Below are 6,000 nucleotides of genomic sequence, written 5' to 3' on the forward strand. Positions count from 1 at the left end.
GCCATGTTCTGCTACATCAGATATATCTGTCAGTGCTGCCTAATATTGTATGTTTATGCAAAGCCTCATGCAGGAATTCAGCCAGTTGACTGCCAAAATAACAGTACCTCACACTCATGAGATGAAGCAGAATAAGAAGGATAATTGAGGGATCAGGGACCAGAGAACTGGCTCAGCTGGATTCAACTATGTATCAAATGCCAAACAGCCCAGTCTAAAGACCCATAGGTGAGTCTTTTCCCTCAAGGCTTTCTATTCCCACAAGGCCTTTGGCCAATTGTGAGAATATTGCTCCACTCTGTTCCTACAATAGCACATCAGGTATAGCCAAATATTCACCAAGCTTTACCAGTGATGCTTCCAATGTTAAAGTAAAAAAAAAAATCTCATTATTTTAATATATCTCTAAAGCTAACAGAACAGAAACAAAGCCTCTTTGAAAGTAACCAGGAAGAAAACCTACTGGTACATGCACAGCATGTCAATGCATTGGATACTGTAGTTCTCTATGAACAGTAAAATAAATGGGGTTCACAGATTTCATGGGTCACGGGTTGCATCTTTCAATAAGCAATAAAAAGGGACCTTGCTTATTGCAGAGGGAAATAATCATCCAATCACACAAACTTAAGTGAGATCTGTTGTCTTTTGTACAGGATGTAGCCCCTTTTGATGTTAAGTAAGCGCTAGAAAGCAGCAGAAATAACAGAACTTCAGCATCTTCTCTGTCCTTTTTTTTTAGATTGAAGCACATTCCCTGTAATCATATTGGTGGACAGTACATTAATGCCTTTTAAATCCTGTTGTGTTTCAACCGAAAGAAATCATATTACAAGAACCCCCAATGAATGGAAAGAGTAAGAGCTGTTGGATTCAAATCTAATGCCACAGTAAATTAGTTACATCACTAAGCTAATGTGCCTTTGTGCACTCCTGCTCTTTTTCAATTTAGGTTAAAAAAAAAACCCAGTGAATGTGCATTTCCTAGGGAACCAGATGCAGCTTAGTTAAGGTATTTTTAATTGCAATTGTGTTTCCTGTTCAAAGGGAGTCCTGCCTCACTGTTTCAGAGAACTCTTGAAGGCCTGCTGAGTTTATGTTAGCAGGGCAGCCAAGAAAAATCCTCATCAGAAAAAAAGGACTTAAAATGCGGACAGAGCATCAGCATCAAAGTAGAAAGAAAGAGAGAAGAGGAATGGAAATGAAAAGATGCTGTGGGAGGGTTGGGGCAGCTAAGTGGCAGGAGGTCTGATTTTCTTGTAGGCCAATATTTCTTGGGCACATTCATGTGACCAGGAAGACAAGAGACTGATACAGTGGAGGTTGAAGCCATAGTCTATTCTCCTCCCAAAAAATATCTTATGCTAAACCCATTTTTTCTTTTTTTAATGGCCTTTTTTTCAATAGCTCATTAACTTTTAACTTTGAATAATTCCCGTTGACTAAACAAAAGCTCTCTCTCTCTCTCTTTCGCTTTCTTGCTCTTGAGCTCACACCCCCTCATTTTTTTTTTATTATTCAATTATGTTTTTTGTGCTGGATTGTGGCATCTCTTCAGAAGATAGCAGAGGGCAAAGTATAGCGGAAAAAAATGTCCTGAAAACATTACACTTGCCAATTAATTCTATTATTAAATGCTAAGGGAAAAAAGTACTTGCCAGCTGTGGCTTTATTCTATTGCTTTCTCAGAAATAATAAATAGGAAGTCTTTGGAATCATTTATTTTTCCTCATGCAACAGCCAACTTTCCCCTAAACTCCACCCCAAATCAGAGTCTTTTGTTTCATGCCTAAGTAACGCTCCTTTTCTAAGGTGACCTGGACAGAGAACATAATATTACCAGCAGTGGTCCTCAAATTAGCAACACCATTTCCAACCTAACTATATGTTCTCACACTAAAACCACTCTGAGAGATACAGAGCATTTATTTCATTGACATTTAGAAAGAGAACCTGTGAAAGAGTCCACAGGCATCTAAAATGGCTAAGATCTCAGCCACTGGTATTCTGCAGCTTAAGTACTTATTATGAATGGCACTGTGTGTTTCAGCCCAGCTATTCACTATATTGAACATTCTTGCTTTTAGCTAAAGAAAAACATTTGCCACTGTGATACCCAATGTTATCTTTCGGCAGCATTCAAGCTTATCTGTGGGTGGGTGTGTATATGAATGTGTTTATGTGAAAGAGCAAGCAAGAGAGAAAATATAAGTCTTGCTATTTAATCAGTCTCCCAGTTAGATTTGGGCCAACTGAAGCTGCTCACAGCTTCACTCTGTGGAATGCTCCTGCTTTTAACTGAAGCACAACATTCCACTCTGGTCCTAGAGCACTCTGTTACACTCTCTGCAGCACTGAAGCTGGTGGGCAAGGGTGTACAGTGCATGTGCAAGATGCTATTTAGCAGGAGCTTCCAGTTTGTCTTCGGCTGAAAGAAACCCATGCATCTCTGCCTGCACCAAAGAGGTTCTCCTTGAATTCATTCTTCTTGTAATTTGTTCCATGATTTAAATTAAGGCAAAATCATGCTTCCATGATGGGCCACCAACTACAGAAGAATTCAAGGACCACAAAGATGGCAGAGCCAGATCCAAAAGTAAGCTGAGTGTATAGTTCTGAAGAATCTCTCTTTCTATTTCTTGGCACCTCTATACAAGGACTCTGCATACCATGCCATGGTGTAAGCAGCTTCTATCAGTAAACCCAATCTTAATCCTTCCAATCAGTGGCTACCTAACTTGACCATCCCTGGAAAAAACTTCTTCTTATCTAAGTAGAGTGTATAGAACTCATGCCTATGACCCCAGCTGCAGCTGTTAGGAAAAATACCTGGTTGCAAAACTCTAATCTCTTTCCATTATCATAACATTCAATGGAAATTTATCTAAAAGAAGATCAAGACAGTTTCTTGATGACCAAGACAATTTCCCCTTCAAACTAACAGCTCAGCTTTCTTACAAAATTGCTAGTCAGACTTAGGATGGGAGATGTCAGAACCAAGCCTGCCTCTGACTCGGAAAGTGAAACTCTTTCAGAGTCAGAAGAGGAATTGGAAACTTACCAGTCCGAAACCAGGAAAATAAAACTCCAAGCTGAGGCAGCAGCACGGGAAGAATCCATGGCACTGATTGGGCAAGATTTGGAGGAGGATTTGAATATGCCAATCAGCACACACCAACAACAAACTGAAAAGTGCAGGCAGGTCAAAGCAGCCCAATTGGCTACAGGAGACTCCAAGCGCGCCAAAAAGAGGGATAAAAGGCAGCCGCAGAGAGAGCAGGCTGCCGGAGACAACCGATCCTCTAAGCCTGCAGCTTCGGAAGAAGAGTCCATACCAGTGTCAGAGACAGTGTCTGTGGCTGAAGAGGAATCAGTGCTTGAGCTCCACTCCAAAGGGGAATTGAATCTTGTGTCTGCTGCAACCGAGGAACCAGCGTCAGCCGTGCCCAGCAGCCTTCATCTTGCATCCAGCCTGGAAATTCCACATTCTCCTCAGCAGCGTAGTCAAGCCGAGAGGCTTCCATGCTGATGTTGGTCCACAGTTCTTTGCAACTGCACTTCGCAGACTCAGCCGTGTTTTGGAGTTTCACCTCTATCTTGTTCAGGTTCTGGGTTCTTGGCCACTGCGGGGCTTCCAGCCAAGTCCAGCCTTGCTTCAAGTTCCAAGTCCTGCTCCAGGTCTCCAGTCCAGAGATTCCCGCCTAGTCCAAGTCTCCTAGCCAAGCCTAATCTTGTTCTGAGTTTGAGTCCTGCCTTCATGCTTTAGTGCAGTGTCCTGAACCACCCCAGTTCCAGATTGCCAGTGATACTGCGCCAGAACCGCTCCAGCATCCCATTCCAGTTTGAGATCTGTTGCTTCCAGCACACTGTGTCCCAGGAGAATCCAATCTTCTTGTCCAATAAGAGAGGTCTGTGTCAATGCCTGCATTGTCCAGTTGGGCTTTGAATTGAGTCTTCGTATTTAAGGACTACTTAACTACTACAAATAGTTATTTAATAAAGTGAGTTTGTAAGACCTTGCCTGGCTGCATAGTCTGAACAGGACAGGAGATGAGGTTAACTTTTTTCTCTGTTTCTTTATGAAGTGGGGGTGATAAGATTTTTCTTATTTTAGGAGCAACCAAAGCTCCACTGAATTACAAATATTTTTTTTCATAAGAACATAAGAAGAACCCTACTGGATCAGGCCATAGGCATTCCATGTGATACCATTTTTCATCCAGCATCACACAGTGGCCAGCTGGATGCATTCTGAAAACTCACAGGGCTGGTATGATAGTCCCCTTCCACTGTTACTTTCCATGCCAGCCAGGCCACCTATGATTCAGGAGGTACTAAACAGCCACCAGTATTAATAGCCATCGATGGTCTGATCCTTCATGAGTCTCTCCACTCGCTCTTAAAACTATCTAAATTACACAACTGCTGGCAGCAAGTTCCACAATGTAACCATGTCCTGTGTGAAGAATTATTTCCTTCTGTTGGTCTTGAATTTCCTTCCACTTAGTTTCTGTGAATTACCTCCTAGAGTAACATTGTGCGATATGGAAAAACTTTTCTCTATTCATTATCTACACCATGCAGGATTTTATATACCCATGTCATGTCATCCTTTTGTTCCAGGCTAAAAAGCCACAACTATGGTAGTTTTTCTTCATAGGGAAGCTGCTCCAGCACCATTTCTAGTTCTAATAGGGTATATTGACCATTCTATTTTCAATTTCCTTCCGAATGATTCCAAGCATAAAATTTGCTGCTCCTCCCCCTCCTCTTCCTCCTCCTGCATGCTGGGTTAACGTTTTCATCAAATTGTCCACCTTAACTCCAGCCTCCCTTTCCTGATCAGGCACTGCCAGCTCAGTTTAATGGCTAGGTAAAGTTTGAATTTGTTATGTTAATATGCATCATTTCATACATATTTTCACTGAACTGCATTTACCACTTTGAAGCCAATTCACCCAGTTTGGAAAGATCTTTTTGCAACTCTTCATAATGACTTTTACCACCCTGAATGTTTTGGATTCATCAGTTTGCTGATACCATCAACAAAAGCTAGACATTTTTTGTTCTCTATTAAGTTATATATTTATAGACTTAAATTGAAAAACCAGCTTTTTGTTTACTGTTTGACTGAACCTATCCTAACAACTGAATGGAACGATCTGGTGACATTTGGTCTTCTTGGCCTTGTGGGTCCTGTCAATGTTATTGTAAGGATGGTTGCTTTACCACCGAAATTTGATAACTCTTTACTAGATAACTTGAGGTTAAAATAATTCCCTGCTCCCATGGAAAAGTACTCTACCTAAAATGTGAGATCTCACACACCATTCAAGACTGCAGCTCTGTCTGTGAATCTTTATGGGAGACTTAGTTGCTACAGCTATGAACTGATTTAGCTGCTTCAAAGCAGGAGCTGCTAAGACCTTTTGCATCCTCACTTCCTTCTGACGCATTTCACGATCGGTGCATTATTGTTCCATTCTGCCATTCACTGATAGATGGCTTGCTTTTGAATGGCAGAAACATACCATTTGAGCCAAATATTTGTTTACATATTTATATGGATTTCAGCCTAAATGTGCATCCAGCCCATCAATTACGGGCTACTGGTTTAATAGATAATTATTTTCTGGATTTGAGAAGGTGGCAGGGAAGCAGCAGATGGGAATTTGGTGTCAATATGAACCCCTTACAGTTCACGTTCAGGGGCTGTAGTAGAAACACCTATAGTCCAGATATATGGTATGTAGACAAAATCACATCTTCTTAAAAGCAACATCTTTTCAAAATGGAAAAATGACAATGTTCTTTCCAAAGAGAAAGATGCCAGATAAATAGAAACTCTCCCAGTAATCTGGAGCAACTGGAGCATATTCTTTCAAAAGTAGCTGATCATGAGATCTGTGAAGTAAATCACAGAAGATTACAAGAAAACTGTAAAGAAGCAGTTATCTGCATTAGAGGATTATCTGCTGGATTCCTTAGATATAAAACATA

The sequence above is a fragment of the Candoia aspera genome, chromosome 1, assembly GCF_035149785.1.
Source record: "Candoia aspera isolate rCanAsp1 chromosome 1, rCanAsp1.hap2, whole genome shotgun sequence".
Lineage (NCBI taxonomy): Eukaryota > Metazoa > Chordata > Lepidosauria > Squamata > Boidae > Candoia > Candoia aspera.